Here is an 18,281-nt window from a genome sequence, read left to right on the forward strand (position 1 = left end):
CTAGTGATGTTGAGGGTGTCATTCAGACCTGGGTATCTAGTAGCGTCTAACCGGAGCTGCCAAAATAGCTCACAGTATTCTAATTTTGACTCCCAACTACCCCCTCTTAAATCCAGTTGTACCTGTTCCAACACCATAAATTTTATGTCCATGTCCTTACACGTCAAGGAGTGTTTATAGATGGGAAACGAACAAAGTTTAATGAATTTATAGATTACATCAACAGGACGACCACATTTTTTAGTTTTACTTATAACATCAGTAAACACCAACTCGATTATTTAGACATTTCACTAGTGAAGGATTATTCAAATAGTTGTTTTCAGTCTAAGATATACAGGAAAAGCACTTTTTCAAATGCATTCCTGAATTACCACAGTGGACATCCCTTCTATCAAAAGAAGGCGATAGTGAAGGGTCAACTAATAAGGGCTTCACGAATGTCCAGCACGGATGAACATTTCAATGAGGAAGTTTCCATTTTAAAAGGATTCTTTATGGACAAACAATATCCGGAAGCCCTGGTAGAAGCACTAGTTGTAGAAATTTCTGAGAAGAGGGCAAATAAATATCCTCCTTTATTGGGGGTGGGGGGTTAATGAGATGTCCCCAAACCCTTCAAAACACATTTTACAAGGAAAAAATAGTTTTATACACACTTTCTCCAGCAACTCAGATCAAATCGAGAAGATTATCAAGAAATATTGGCCCATTCTCAGACTTCAGGAAGATCTTAAGAATTCTATGTCCAGTTACCCCTCCTTTGTTAGGAAAAGGGGCAGGAATTTGAAAGAACTTTTAGATATTAGATTAGAGGATCCACAGAATCACAATAGAAATAAATTAGGCACTTATCCCTGTGGGATGTGCAAGCAATGTCATGCTATGCTAAATTCGGGGTCCTACTACCTTCCCTCTAGAAGATTTAAGTTCCGTTTCAACAAACATTTTAACTGTGGATCCAAGGGTGTGGTCTATCTTGGTTCCTGTGTTACGTGCCATGCTTTTTACATTGGGAAAACTGAAAGGGTGTTTAGGAGAAGGGTTTACGAACACTTCAATGACATCAATGTAAGGAAGGAAAGTAATGCATTTTATAAACACTCCTTGATGTGTAAGGACATGGACATAAAATTTATGGTGTTGGAACAGGTACAACTGGATTTAAGAGGGGGTAGTTGGGAGTCAAAATTAGAATACCGTGAGCTATTTTGGCAGCCCCGGTTAGACGCTACTAGATACCCAGGTCTGAATGACACCCTCAACATCACTAGTGTTTTGAAATTGAGACAAGCTCGTCTATAACACAGTTTAGCAAACATGACATCTATTGTTTTATTCACTTTTGAATCCATAAGATTTTATAATATGATATATGGAATGTTATACATTGGCAACTCAGATAAGAAATGCTTTACAATGCCAGTTAGTAACTCTAGGTTTTAAATTGGAGTTTTGATTTCACCCCCGATGGTTAAAAGGGGTTACTGCACTTATTTGTATTTTAAAACTATAAAAATATTTTACAGAATTGTTTTATGACATATTTTAATAGTTTGTATTCAATTTCAAGTTCATTATGTTATTCAGTCACCAAGACATTTTTAGAAAATGAATTATTTTTAGAAAATGAATTATTTTAATGATAATAAGAATGTATTTTAGAATTTCCTTATATGGTGATTTTCCTGTTGGGAAAGGTTCACAGGAAGTCATGTGATGATTCTGGAAGTATTTAATGTGAATGAACTTCCAGTAATGTTGTTTGCCTTGAGAAAGCTCGCATGTGGTCGAGTGAAAGCGCTTGGATGATATTGTGGATTTTTACTATGCCTGGTTACATTAAAGGATCTTTTTGGAGACCCAGCAGCTGTTTGATTTCTTCATCTGCTTATTTTGAAAGCCTTTGTTTACGTGCTTCCGGGTCCTGTGGTGCCAAGTGATTTGCATTCTTGGACATATGCAACATGCTGAGGGTGGTGGCAATGCAAATGCTGCCGGACAACCCACAGTGAGGAGACGGAGAAGAGTGTACAGGCCCAGGGTCATCCACCAGGGGTTACATGAGCTGGAGATAGTGGAGCGCTATAGAGTGGACAGAGACCTCCTGCAGCAAATTGTTGGGCTGTGCAGGCCACGCCTCACACACAGAACCAACAGAGGGGAACCCATCCCAGTGGAAACCAAGGTATGTGTTGGCCTAAGAATACTAGCAACAGGTACCTTCCAGAGACCAACTGGTGATATGATGGGGATATCACAGGCATCAGCATCCAGGGTACTGCACCAGTTCCTGGATGCCATGTCAGCACATGTTGGTGATCATGTATATTTCCCCAATTCCCATGAGGTATTGGCCAGCAATATGTGTCTCTTCCAGCAAATAGCGGAATACCCTGAGGTAGTGGGTGCAATAGACTGCACGCATATAAGCATCAAAGCACCAGCTGGTGAGTGGGATAGGGCCTACATTAACCGCAAGAGCTTCCCCTCCATCAACTGCCAGGTCATGTGTGATGGCCAGGGCATAATAATGAATGTGTGTGCTGACTGCCCTGGAAGCTACCATGATTCCCATATCTGGCATCTGATGCAGCTGTACCAGACATTTGCCAATGGGGACATCCCACATGGTCACTTAGTAGGGGATGCTGGCTATGCACTGGAGCCGTGGTGATGACACCCATCAGAAACATGCACACACCTGAACAGGAATGCCATAATCAGGCACATGCACAAACACGAAATGTAATTGAGCATGTGTTTGGGTTGCTCAAGTCATGGTTCCGGTGCCTGGACACATCTGGTGGAGCCTTGCAATACTCACCAACTACATGTACCCAAATTGTCATGGTATGTGCTATGCTACATAATATGATTCTGCAAAAACAGCTGCAGCAGGACCAGCATAGGCCTGGGCCAAACAGCCCCCCACCATTGCCAAGGTCATCACAGGCAGAGCATGACTCGGAGGAGGAACAACCTGAGCCTGCCCCAGTAGGCAGAAGGAGGCGTGCCCAGTATGCCTTGGCCTTGGCAAAGAGGCAATGCATAGCACATACACTGGCTCAGTAGGAACCCTGGAAATTATACCTATCTCTGACTCCCACATATAGTGAAAGGGATGCCTAAGTTGACACAACCTGCTTTCAAACATGTGCAGGGAGTGTAGTATGTGCATCCGACATAGGCAGCCCTGCAGCACCACCTGATTGCCATGTGATAAGCAATGTAAGGTAGTACTAAGCAGCATTTACCACCATGTAGTATATGCAAACTTGATGACCTTGAGTATCATCCTACCCTCACCAAACATGATGCCACAATATGAAGACAAGATGATCAATTACAACAATTGGCTTAAGTATTGGTATCAGTGAAAGGGGATCCAATGCCTGTCAGCCTGGGATGACATGCTAGGGATGGCTTTCACCTGTCACCTGTGGCCTGTTGGATATTGCCAAAGGCTCTTGTCACCCCCATAGTGCCTTTTGTAGGTAAGGCTCAAAAGACAAACCCACCTCCATAGGTATCACAAGGGATAAGAAACTAGAAGTAATGCTACTCAATGCCAGAAGTCTAAACTGCAAGATGCATGCACTCCAAACTCTCCTCAGCATGGAGAATGTTGATATCTGTGCAGTAACAGAAACCTGGTTCAAGGCTGCCAAGAGCACCCTAGCACTAACAGGTTACACCTCATACCATGCTTTACAGCCACAAAACATGGAACAAACTACAAAAGGAGGGTGAGTATCAATATTTGTCAAAGATACCCACACCCCCCAGGTTGGTGGCACAGCATGAAGTATCAGAGACTATCCATGTGCAATTAACAGTGGGTAAAACCACCTTCCAGTTCATAGCCTGCTACAGACCACACTCCTAAACCCAGGAACCACACTTGGCTGACAGGAGAACACATGAAAATATGAAGGTCTCCCCAAACACCATTATATTGGGCGACTTCAACTACCCAAACATAGACTGGGAGTATTACCCTAGCTGCAACACCCCAGCCCAAAGGTTCCTAGAATTTATAAACTCAACTTGCTACCACTCCCACAAGAGGGGAAAACATACTGGACCTGATCATCACCAACATGGGGACTCTATGCCCAAGAGCAGAAGTGTATCCCTCACTGGTAAGATCAGACCATAGAGTAATCTCACTGGATATTCATATCCTGACCCCAGCCCATGGCCAGAAAACCACAGTGAAAAATTTTCACTAAAGCAAATGTCACACTCCTCAAAACCAAGGTGAAATCCTTCACAGCCCCTGTGCCTGTGGAAAATACGGCCCAGACCTCAGAACCCTTTATAAACGCATTCTATGAACACCTTCAGGAATGCATGGATCATGCAATCCCAAATAAAACCAAGATCCAATCCTCCAAAGGCAGGCTTCCTGTCTGGTGGACCCCAGCCATAAAAAAAACATACAATACAAGGAGGAAACTACTATATGATAGAGCAACATCCCAAAAAGGGAAGACATCTCTGATCAGTATTATTGAAAAACTATGGCCACACATAAAATCGTCTAAGGCCATCTTTGAGATACAAATTGTACAGGACACTAAGGATAATCACAAGGTTTTCTTTAGTTATGGTAGGAACCTGGGTGGGAACTCCCAGATATGCTCAGAATTAGTCCAAAATGACAAACAATACACCAAACCTACAGACATTGCCAACATTCGAGCTGACAGGTTCAGTGCAAACTCCCACCCTTCCCCACCAAAAGGGCAAACATCTATCCCAGCAGAGTGCTGGCCCTCTGACATCTCAGATACTCAGGTAACAGCCAGCCTCTCCAAAGCAAAACACAGAGCATCAATGGGGCCAGACAGTGTCCTGGGCTGTGTCCAACATGAACCCCAAGCAGAATTGAACACAAACATAAAACCACTGTTCAATCTCAGCCTTACCACAGGATATGTACCCAAAGAGCAGTGTACAGCAACAGTGGACCCTCTCCACAAAGGTGGTGCCTCAATGGATACTGCAAACTATTGCCCCAGAAGCCTGAGTAGCTTGGTCTGCAAAGCTATGGAAAAGATCATCATGGACCTCAGAAATAAAGATATTGGGGACCTACAGACACTGGATCCTACCCAGTTTGGCTTTGTTAAGGGCAGATCCTGCCTCTTAAACCTGGCTGAGTCATTTGAAACAGTCACCAAGGCCATTGACGAGGGGAAGGTGGTCCATACAACCTACCTGGACCTCGCAAAAGCCTTCCATACAATACCCCACTTGGTCATTATAGATAAGCTCACCATCTTCAATATAAACCCCTGTGTCACTAGATGGGTTGCAAACTGGCTCAAGGACAGAACCCACATGGTCAAAAATGCTGGAGCCATGTCAGACCCCAAACCAGCTACAAGTGGCATCCCACAAGGCTCAGTCCTGGGACCTCCCTTGTTTGGTATATATTTCTCGGAGTTACAGGCCAACACAGAAGGACTGTGGCTGAACAAGTTTGCAGATGACTGCAAACTGGGCACCATAATCGACCCTCCAGCTGACACAAGCATCCTACAAAATGGCCTCATAGAAACAGACAACTGGTGCCAGAGCCATGTCCTCAAGCTAAATGCAAAAATGTGTATAGTCATCCCCTTTGGCAAAAACTAAGTGCCCACAAATTACCGCATAGGTGGTAACCCATTAAGTATGGAAGAAGTGATAAGGGACCTGGGGACCCAAGTTGATAGCAATCTCTCATTTGACAACCACGTGGCCAAAGTGTTTAGAAAAACATTTCATAAAGCCCACCTAATCATGAAGGTATTCACATCTAGATCAGGGGAGGTCATCATGCCTCTTTACTCATCCCTCATCAGACCCATAATTGAGTACAATGCCCCTTGTGGGATGTACCTTATCAGACACCTGCAGCAGCTGGAAAGACCACAAAAGTACCTCACCAGGAGGATTAAAGGGCTCAAACACATGGCATTTGCTGCCCGGTTAAAGAAACTGCAGCTCCACTCAGTGGCATACCGCCTGCCCAGAGGTGATCTTTGCCTGATGTATAAAGCCATGTCCAACCTGGAATCAATGGACATGCTGCACCTTGGAAAATCAGAATCCCATCAAGCTACGTGCTCAAGAGACCTGAACCTCAGGACTGAAATAAATAGGACATGCTGGAGTGACAGATTCATAACCCAGAGGCTCCCTCTACTCTTGAGTAAACTCCCACTCCAGGTTAGCCAGAGTCCCGCATTTACTCTCTTCAAGAGGAATCTGGATGAGTGGATGGGAGATTGTAGGTTTACCCTGGGTATCACTTCTATGTCACTGTTAGACAGAGGCACAGTATACTAACCTTGAAAAATGTCATGGCAAACTCCACTTAAAATGTGTGTTGAAAGCCAAACACACTCTGGCTAGGATTATAAATGCCCTAGGGCAGATAGCCTAGTATGAACCTATGAACAGAATCACACACACCAACTAGTACAACTGTGGTCAATGTGGAGTAATGTTTGGCAATATCCACCCAAGTTGGTGAATATACAGCAATGTTGGACAAGCCTGGTTTAAGTAGGCCATAGCTAAACAAAATGCAACATGTTCATAGTTGCCCAACTGGCCCTTAACCAGTCTGGTCTGCTCAGTATGAACATTTAAAGCAGTGATGGGACTCTAACCCATGATACTGTGCACCATAGTGAAAGTACTGAACCAGTAACCCATGATACTGTGCACCATAGTGAAAGTACTGAACCAGTACACCATGACAGTATTGCATTGTTCAGCCAGTATGAAAGAATGTTGACAAGTCTTTGCAAACTATCCCATGGAAACCCTGCAGGCACAGCACTATCCCTGTTGAGTTATGACACAAAGGAGTCTGACAGTAAGAACACAACATGACTTCCAACACACACAGTATAAATGTCAATATTGGTCATGTTCACACACAGCCACAAATGTAGTGGACTTCAGATCACAACATATGGAAAGGTCACACTGGGCATGCTCACACACTTGGATAAATGAGACATATGTCAGGCAACAAACCATGGAAAGCCTTAACTGGGCATGCTCACACACTTAGGCCATGTCTGAGTATAGCAGTCGGCTACACATACCTGGCAGTTGTATGTGTTAAGCCAGGAACCTCCCACGATCCAGCAATCTGCCCTGTGCACACAGTTAAATGAAAACAGACACATATTAATATACTGGAACCCTGTCATGATCAAACATGTTACGCAGATACACAAGTTGTTAATATAAATTGAGAAAGCTACAGCAGTAAAGACCTGCAAACAGTATCAGCAACAAATATTGTGCATCCCCAACGTAAACATAGGTGCAAAGGTCAATATTAGGCTGTCTGCCCTAGGGAATTCATAAGCCTAGGCAGAGTGTATTTGGCATCCGCCTCCCCAGTAGAGTAGCCTACTGTGCCTCTGTAAAGTAGGTCACAGAAGGCACCCTTTAAGGCTAGTTTGCTGTGCTTCTGTCAAGCAGGGACACAGTGGAGATCCCAGGGTGAATTTGTAATTTCCCATCCATGTGGCTGGATTTTGCTGGAAGAGGGTTGGCGAGGAGATATGTCTAACTTTAATTGGGATTCAATTCCAGAGTGAGGGGAGCCTCTGGGTAATGGTAATGAATCTGTCCCTGCAGCATGTCCTATTTATTTTTGTGCTGAGATTTAAGTCCCTGGAGTGTGTAGCTCTAAGGGTCTTGGATGTTATGAGGTGGAGCATGTCCATTACTTCTGGGTTTGACATGGCTGTGTACGTCAGGCATATATTACCTCTGAGTAGGCATTAAGCAACTGAGTAGAGCTGGAGATCCTTTAGGTGAGCTGCATAGAACATCTGTGTGTAGTCCATGATCCTCTTGGGGAGGTACTGTTGTGGACACTGTAGTTGCTGCAGGTGTTGGGTAAGGTACACCCCAAAAGGGCTATTGTAGTCAAGCATGGGCCTGATGAGTGACTAGTAGAGGGCCACAATGACCTCCCATGATCTACATGCAAACCTCCATGTGATAAGGAGGGCTATATAAATGTCTTTGCAATGACTCTGTCAATGTGATTAGCAAAGGAGAGGTTACGATCTATGTTGGTCCCCAAATCTGTAAATACATCTTCTGTACTTAATTGATTACCACTTATGTGGTGATTTGTGTGCACCTTGTTTTCCCCAAAGGGGATGACTATGCATGTCTTAGCATTTAGCACGCGGCCATGGCTCTGGCAACAAGCATCCATCTCTGTGAGACCCTTATGGAGGAAGCATGTGTCAGCTGCAGTGTTGCTTATGGCCCCCAGTTAGCAGTCATCTGTGACATTTGTTAGAAATAATCCCCCCGTGTTAGTCTCAACCTCAGAGAAGTACATACTGAACAGGACAGGTCCCACAACTGAGCCCAGTGAGACACCAGTTGTAACTGGTCTGGAATTGGACATGACACTTGCAATTCTGACCATGTGGGTTCCATCCCTGAGGCAGATAGCAACACATCTAGTGATATAGGGGTTAATAGTTAAGTTGGTAAGCATATGTATGATGCCTGAGTGGGGTATTGTGTTGCAGGCTTCTGCAAGGTACAGGTAGACTGTGTGAACTACCTTGCCCTCATCCATGGCTTTAGTAACTGTTTCAAAGATATGAACTATGTGTAAGAGGCAAGATCTGCCCTTAACAAAGCCGAATTGTGTATGATCCACTGTCTGGAGGCTCACAGTGTTTTTGATTATGACTTCCATGATAATACGCTCCATAGCTTTTTCTACCACACTAGTCAGGCTTATGGGGTGATAGTTCCTGTGGTCCATTGTGGCACCACCTTTGTGGAGTGGGAGCACTGTATCTGTATGCCATTCTCAGGGTACATATCCTGTAGTAAGGCTAAGTTGGAACAGTGACTTAATGTGTGGGCTCAGTTCTACTCAGAGCTCGTGTAGGACACAGCCTGGGACACTGTCTGGTCCCATACATATGCTGTATTATTTGCTGTGGAGAGGGCACCTTTCACCTGTGCATCTGTGATGTCAGGGAGGTTACATTCATTTGGGATGGGCATCTGTACCCTTGGGGGGGTAAGGGGGGCATTTGTGCAGACTCTGTCTGCCAGGGTGTAGGCTATGTCCGTAGGTTTGGCATATGTTGTGCTGTTATGCAACAATTCAGAGCATATCTGGGTTGTTTCCACACATATTCCTGACATAACTAAAGAAGGCCTTGTGATTATCTGTAGTGTCTGGTCAATTTCACTGTCAAAACGTGCAAGTGATGATTATATGAGGGACTGAAGTGTCTTGCCAATACTGTTCAGAGACGTCCTCCCTCTGTGGGATATTGCTCTGTTATGTAGTGGCTTCCTCCTTCTGTTGTACAGCTTATATATGGCCAGGGTCAACCAGACAGGTCTCCTGTTTTGGAGGAGTCATGGTTTTATTTGGGATAGCATGATCAATGCATACATGCAGGTGCTCATACAATGCGTTTGTAAAGGTTTCCTCAGATTGGGCTGTATTATCCTCCAGCACAGAGCCTTTGAAGTATTCCACCCCAGTCTTCACAAGTGCAACATCTGCTTTTGAGAAATTCTTTACAGTGATTTCCTTGGCTTGGGGGTGGGGACGGGATATGGATGTCCAGGGAAAGTTGTTTATGGTCTGATCTTAACAATGAGGGTTCTACCTCTGGTGTGGAACATAGAGTCCCCGTGTTGGTAATGATCAGGTCCAATATGTATTCCCCCTTGTGGGTGTGGTGACTGGTTGTGCCATAGCACATGGATCCACAAATTGTAGTGGCTGTAGGGTGATGTTGTTAAGGGCCTGAGTAGTATCCCCAGTCAATATTTGTGTACCTGAAGTTAACCACTATAATGGTGTGTGTGAAGACCGTCATATCCTACACTGTTCCCAGGAAAGCCGAGTGCGGTTCCTGGATATGCGGGGGTGGTCTGAACTACACACCAAACCAAAAGGCAGTTTTGCACTATGGTAGTTGTATATGTATGGCCTGTCATGCTTAGCGCAGTGGTACCAACCCCGAGGTGTGTGTATCTGTGATGTATATGGATACACACCCTACTTGTGTTGTGTGTTACAAGTCCTGTGGTCACGAAGCATGGTATAGAACATAACCTGGCAGTGCCAGTGTGCATATGTGACCCTGAACTAGGCGACTGTTAATGCACAGATATTGTTATCCCCCATACTGAGGGATAGTAAAAGATGTACATTCCTCTTTGGAAAGACTGATGATGTCAGCACCCTATAAATACAGCAGGAGAAGAGAAACCATCCAATAATGCGAATAGCACACTGCGCTAATGCGTTTCTCTTAAGTATCATAACATAGTTAGGTAGGGGTTTGAATCCTGCAAACGCTGTGGGTGTGGGGTGGCAGGGGTGTGTATGTATGCAATTCTCTGTGAAAGGAATGGCCTTTTTGAAGACTGGGATAACACACTAAAAGATGTACATTCCTCTTTGCAAAGTCTGATGATGTCAGCACCCTATAAATAAAGCAGGAGAAGGGAAGTCATCCAGTAATGCGAATAGCGTGCTGTGCTAATGTGTCTATCTCAAGTATCTTAACATAGTTAGGGGTTTGAATCTTGCAAATGCTGTGTGTGGGGTGGCAGGGGGGTGTGTATCTATGCAATTCTCTGTGAAAGGTATGGCCTTTTTGAAGACTGGAAAGACTGACGATGTCAGCACCCTATAAATACAGCAGGAGACGGGAACTCATCCAGTAATGCGAATAGCGCGCTGCGCTAATGTGTCTCTAACAAGTATCATAACATAGTTAAGTAGGGGCTTGAATCCAACACATGACATGTGTGTGTTTGTCACAGTTTGTCAATGTGTTGTGTGTTTTGCTTTTATTATTGTATGACATATTATTATAACAGTAATTTCAATGCACACATCAGGTATGTGTGTGCCACATACAGATATGTACCTGTGACCTTTAATAGTTCCTATGTGTGAAGCCTGCCTCATATGATTACAGTTGTTACCTTTGCCAGCATGTGCTGCAGCTTACCAGACCTTAGGCCATGCATGTATGTTGGTGACAATGCAGGCTACTGCAGTGATCTGTGTCCTAGGCCAACTATGTGACACACACCCATGAAAGCTTTGATAGATTAATGTGGGTGAGGGTTCATGTTTGGAGTATATGTCAGACATGTTAAAACACAGCAAAGTCTGTGAGTGATGGACATCCAGTGTAGGTATATGGCAACTGTTGCCGATATGCATACAGACACATTCTTGCTTAGGTGATACACCAAGGGATTGCAGAATATCTTTGGAAATGTGAATATCACAGGATAGACAAGATAACACTTGTCCACATGTACACACCATTACCCGTTCTACATGATGGGTGCTACCACCTACATGGTACTGTTGGAATACTATGTTAACTACATGCAGATGACAATGCTACAGTTGCATTACAGCAATACAGCATGGCTTGGACAACAGGTATCTGTCTGTATGATACCCTTGTGGTGGTTAGGTGTGTCATGTGTAGAATGCATTGTAGGCCACTGTATGCACTTGCAGTCGTGGATGGACATATCCGTAGTGTGTTGACATGTACGTGAGACTGCTATATGCCAAAGAGTATTGTTCCCAGGGATGTGTGGGGCTCTGTAAGAATGGCTACTGGTATAGTGTAGTACTGCAGGGATATCACTGACACCAGGTTCCTACATCTGTGTATCAATTGAGGAAACACCATGTAATGACCACGGAATGTCAGGCTATGTAGGCTATGTGTATTACCAGAATGCAGACCATTGACATATGGAAACTGTATCACCCACAGCATACTGTCAAACCATGTCATGTTCCATGCTAACCATGTTCACAAATGTACACCTGCAACTCTGTGCTGCAAACATCACACATGTACTGTCCACACCCCAACACATGCAGGCACAGGTACACACAACAGCCATGAGGCACATGTGCAGACAGTACACTTTGGGAATTAACACTGGTGTATACAAAACTACAGTGACAATCATAGTTAATGCACCATGCATGCTCGAATATACCCACAATGATATCATTACACTGTACTGTTAACAACATGATATTATTACTACAGTGCTATGTAGTCATCCTGTGCATCAGCACCATGCTATCCTGTTCCTGCATCAATGTTACAGATGGCAGGAGGTGGCACAGTTTCATCATATGCACAGGGTGTTTACTTGGTTTGCCAGAGTCTGCCATTGACACATCCAATCGACATGTATGTGTGTGTGTGTGTTAGTGAGGGACAACAGTACAACATGGGCAATGTTGATGCGATGTGTGTTTGTATGTGTTAGCCCTAGGTGTTAGCATTATGTGTGCGTGTATGCTTGCACACAGTACCACCATGTGGCTGCCATATACGGGTGTTTGTGGACAGCCACAGACTGTACCTGCCAGGTCATAAAGATCACTGTCTCTGGCCACGGACACAGTACCTGTGCCTGGCAGGGGTGCTACGGACAGCATCAGGTACTAACCCAGACTGGGTACTGTCATCATAAGCAGTGGGATGTTGACTGGACACATGTCCCTGCTGGGACTGTCCAGAGCCACGTGCATGTGGTCTTCTAGGATGGTGTAATGACAGCACAGACCCAGCATTGCTGCGGCTGGTACTGGCACTATGGAAGCGGCTGCGGGTTTGTTGTTGTCCTCGATGACTGCCAGCTGATGATGTTGCTGGCATACATCCACGTCGACGCCTCAACCGTCCTGCACTGTCCTGGCTCCTGGACATGTAGTTGTGGAAGAGATCTAATGTGTGTCCCCAACGTCTATCAATGACCTCGCTGATATTACAGTTGGCAGCCGCAACATCATGCATAGTGTCATTCATAGCAGTGTGATGTGCTCTAAGCTCCCTCAGACCCTGTCTGGTGTACCGTTCCATATGTGCCTGTGCCTGCATTACAGCCAGGAACATAGCTGAGGTTGAAAGACCTCTGTGGGCACGTCTGACAGGGGCAGTATGACCATGGATGCTCCCACGAGAACCCCTGGACATCTGCCTGTGTGGTATCATGTCAGGAATCTGGCCATGGCTGCTGTGAGGGGATGCATGTGCCAATGATACCACACTACCCTGGTCAATGCCCACTGTATGATGTCCCTCAGCTAAAGACATTGGTGACAATGGATGTATCGGCAGGATGACTGTGTGCATTGATGGGGTTGACTGCTGTGTAGTGTCGATTAGCTGACCAACGACAGACCCTGTCACACCTCCCTGTGCCATTACACATGTATCATCATTATCACTATCCCCAGCAGTGGCTTCAGGTTCCCTGCTGCACTCCACCAGAGCAACATCAGAACCTGTGAGAGGAAGACAGGAAACACAGTTTACAAATATGTACACGATGTTAGCACACGTGCACACATGCACACATGCACACAGGTGCACATGCACACAGGTGCACATGCACACATGCACACATGCACACAGGCACACATGCACACAGGCGCACATGCACACATGCACACGTGCACACAGGTGCACATGCACACATGCACACAGGCACACATGCACACAGGCACAGATGCACACATGCACACATGCACATAGGCGCACATGCGCACATGCACAAATGCACACAGGTGCACATGCACACATGCACACATGGACACATGCACAAAGGTACACATGCACACAGGCACACATGCACACAGGTGCACATGCACACAGGTGCACATGCACACATGCACACTTGCACACATACACACAGGTGCACATGCACACATGCACACATGCACACAGGCACACATGAACACAGATGCACATGCACACATGCACACATGCACACAGGTGCACATGCACACAGGTGTACATGCACACAGGCACACAGGCACACTCCTCAGTACAGCAGATACAAACACAGACACACCTGCAATCCAACACATACACAATACTGTTTAAGGGTGGGTGACAGTATCACAAGGAAAAACATCACTGCACACATGTCAGCATGCAGATTATGTGTTGCACAGGAACATGCAGTGCAAGTGTAGACAGCCCTTGTTCATAACAGTATACGTGTACTTGATGGTTGTGTGTAGTTGTTCAGTGATTGTCTCCACCCAGGGAAACAATGTGTACAAGGACATAACAATGTTGTGCAAGTGTTACAAGCTGTGGGTGCATATATTTGCACACACACAACACATGATGGTGCTACACAATAACTGCTATGTGTACTTTTGTGGTCAGTGGAACTGGATGTGGTGTAGTAATGTGAGCCATGATCAACATGCTTCTTGTGGTCAATCAACAATAATAATGTGTGTCAGACAGGCAGCTAGCATGCTGTACCTGAAGTGCAGTAACATGACTACATCCACAATTACACAGCCACTTGTTATATGGGTGTGTAATGTGGCCAATGGTGAGCATTACCTAACATGAATGTATTATTTGTTCAAGACTGTTGCACAAAGACATGGTAGGCCTCTACCCCTCAGGTATATTATGTGTGCTGCGTAGAGGATAAGTGGGATACTGAAGGGTGGCCATACAGCAGGTGTCATAATTGGACATGTGTAGCAGGCTAAGGTGTAGTGTCTATGCCAAACATGTGTGTGTTGTGTACATGTCTATCAGATATGCCTATACAATGTCCAGTACTGTGTTGCCACACATGTGTGTCATGCTCTGTGTATTGCATGTGAGTGAGGCAGCTACTGAGAATAATGGGATATGCATAGTCTCACAGCAAACATGCACAGCATGCATTATGCGTAGGTGTTATATGTGCACACACTACACCTCCATATGACATGCACATGTCATTAGCAATAGTATTGTTATTACACACTCACCAGCATGGATTGGCTGCCTTGCTGTCACTCCAGAGGGACCTGCAAAAATATGACAGTGATTGCCAGTGGCCACAACTGTGCCATTGATACTGTGAGTATGATAAAGTACATTAGTACAACAGGTGGCTTTCACAGGTGTACAGATTATGCTCAGAATATCAATCTTGCAGAAGAATAGGCAGGTTAACAGCTACACACACAGCACATATCTCATACATGCATAAACTACCAGTACAGAGACCAGTCAACTACAGATATGGCATGTTACCTGCACACTCCATTTCAACATGCTGGGTGGCTCCGGCCTCCATGATGACACATGTTTGGGGATGTTGTTGTTGTTGGCCTGGAGCCACAACACTTAGGAGGTGCTCCTCCACACTGGTGAGGAGGGGTGGATAGGTACCCCACCACCTGTGGCAAGCTGTTGTCTGTGGATATCAGATGCACACTGCCGGACATGTCTAATTAAATCACTGCAGTGATGGCATACCTGCTCATATGTCCAGTTATGCATGCCTATGTCATTTACCCGACAGACAAGATCTTGCCACAGTGCAGCCCTCTCATGCTGGTTCTGGCTGGTCTTGGAAAACAGCACAGAGAAATTCTGCACCAGGCTCTGGTGGATCTCCTGATCCTCTGCTGCTGTATAAGGTGGGTTACGCTGATGCACCATCACCCTGGAAGGAAAAGAAAAATATGTGAGCAAGACATGTGGCACACTTAATATTCTAATGTACTGATATCACTTAACTGCCATATATAGCATCTGTCTGTCTATCAGGGGATACACATGTTTGATACCACATATCAGTGCTCAGCCTACAACTGTCTGACAGTGCCTGCCACACTCCATACAACAAACTAGTATACACCAGCACTCGGCACACTGTTTGGAATACAATGCACAACCTCACACTGGGGGTATGTATCAAGCTAATGGATGAAGAATATTGTCATCCTATGCAATGAGTGCAATGCACATTTACAGTTTCAATGGTAATCCACCCTAGTCTTTGATGCCATACCCCTACCTGACATATGTGCACAGTTGTTAATATAGCCAGCATACTGCTGTCAAAGAGTATACATGCTGCCAGGTACACACACATACCCTGTAACACACATGTGATTGCGGCCATGGTACAGGCATCATTACACACACATTACACATACATACAACACACAAATGTATGACGACACAGATGAGCATTAACTGTGTACCTTATAGTACTGTGTGTCCCTACTTACAGATACCTATGCATGAGGTATGTAATCTGTGCAGACTACAGGAAACACACCAGTGTTACCAGGGAATGTGAACATACACCATACTGTAGTGTTTAGGCCTACAACTTCAGGTAGTACAACAGTTCATATGTGAACTGGATTCAACAGCAGTACCACTTACTGAGCATGCATGTATTGCTCCTGCCTATGATGGGACACCGCAGTCGTACACATGGAACTACAGCGCAACATATGCCAATCTACTATGTTTGCATCCAGATAACTGACACATCTTTCTCTGGCCTCACACCTATGACACAAACTACCATGACAGACACAAACTCACGCTAAGCTATCACACCTTTACAGACCTTGAACACAGTCAGTGTCACACTCATTCAACCTCACATAGCTGGTATTGCACTGAGTACATGTGTGTGTGCATTGTGTCATAGGTAGGTACTATGCTATTGGCCCTAGGTCTATGGCAGCCTAGCCATATGCTACCCTGCCCTTTGAGACACATGTAATGTGATTTTACTTGCTCCTGTGAAACGGTTACACAAAGGTGACTCACAGGGCATATTACCTATCTCCATAACATTCATCAGGGTTATGCATGACATCTAAGGGTATGGCATATTTGTGTATAGAAACCTGTACCTCCAGCATGTGCTGTTTAGTGCGGTGACAAGGATTAGGGCCCTAGGTCATGTAGGCTGGACGGATTGTGAGGTGTTGCCATGGTGGTTGGCTGACTGGTATGGGTGTGACATAACTCTGTATGTCCAGCAGTGGTAACCTCTGTGTAGGAAGTATGCAAGGCACTCTAGCTGTGGTTTTGCGAGTCTGTCTGCATAGGGAATGTGTTTGAGGGCATTATCAGTCTTTGTTAGGTATGTCTGTGGCCTTTCCACTTGCTGTAGTTCTCATGGGAGGTACATACAGCATAGGACATTGTGAGGTGTAGAGGGGCACACTGACTTACATTTCCCTAGCTGACACACCTTTTGTGATGACACGTACCATGTACAGGGATTACAAGACTAGTGTGCCATTGTGGATATCAAAGGGGAGGCTATTTTACACCTGTGTCCCATGTTCCCTTCTGACACCTCCAGTGGTAGGCAGGCAACCACCTATGTGGTAGTTAGTGGGTAACATGTTTTGGAATGGGGTATGTACTGCAGTATCAACACTGGTGTTCAGTCCATGCCTTGGTCACCAGGCACCTGTTGCAGTACATCTGCCCCAATGTCCCCCTCTCTCACTCTCTCTTGATATATATAGTCATACAGAGTGACTAAGGCACTTTTAAGCAGTTGTAAGTGGGTTTGCGTGAGTTTGCACGATGCTTAGCTGCACTTATCTACGCTTAAGTAAGTGCACACAAGCGCACACCAGCTGACTACTGCTTAAAAGTGCTTACTCCCACTAACACCCACGCTATTTACTTTTAAAGAAAAGAAAATGGGGAAATAGGAAAGTGGTGAAAAAGGGGGCACAAAGAGGGTAGGACAGTAGGAAAACAAGCTTGGGATGTGCAAGAAGGATGTAGGGAAGGCCCATAGCTGCCAATTCTTTACCACCAACAGCTGTGCATATGTTAGAAATTTAGAGTGAGATTTGACACCTTCCACCCCTGAGAGAGGGGTGAGGATAACAAAATATGTTGTACAGCCAATTGTAATTATCAGTTTACATGTCCAGCAGACATGTATGCGAAATGGGCAGCTATGTATGGGGCGTAATTTTTTTGTGGGAACAGAGTAACCTTTTTTTATTTTTTTTTTCAGGTGAGAGTGGAATGTGAGGTACAGGAAATAGGTATATTTGGGGAGGTAGGTCGGGGAGGTTAACAGACAAGACAAACAAGATGCATACAGGGGCGGAGTATGACATGTGGGGGATAAACACAATTGACGGGGACGGATGTTTGGATATTGCAAGCCCATGAGCCCACAGATGGCAACAGTGGAACTGAGATCCCCACCCATGGGCAGTTACCACTGCGCCTTCACAGCCCAGGTCGGGGCTGTGCTGGGGGCTGGATAGGATGGGCAGGCACACCCATGAGTTGCGCCACTCTCGCCTCAAGCTGGCGTAGGGGATCAGTCACAGAACGCCTGATCTCACTACGCACCACAGACCGGACCCTATGGAGGGTGAGTGGAGGCTCTCC

Source organism: Protopterus annectens, chromosome 2.part0, assembly GCF_019279795.1.
Source record: "Protopterus annectens isolate FY-2018-M chromosome 2.part0, PAN1.0, whole genome shotgun sequence".
In the NCBI taxonomy this organism is placed as follows: Eukaryota; Metazoa; Chordata; order Ceratodontiformes; family Protopteridae; genus Protopterus; species Protopterus annectens.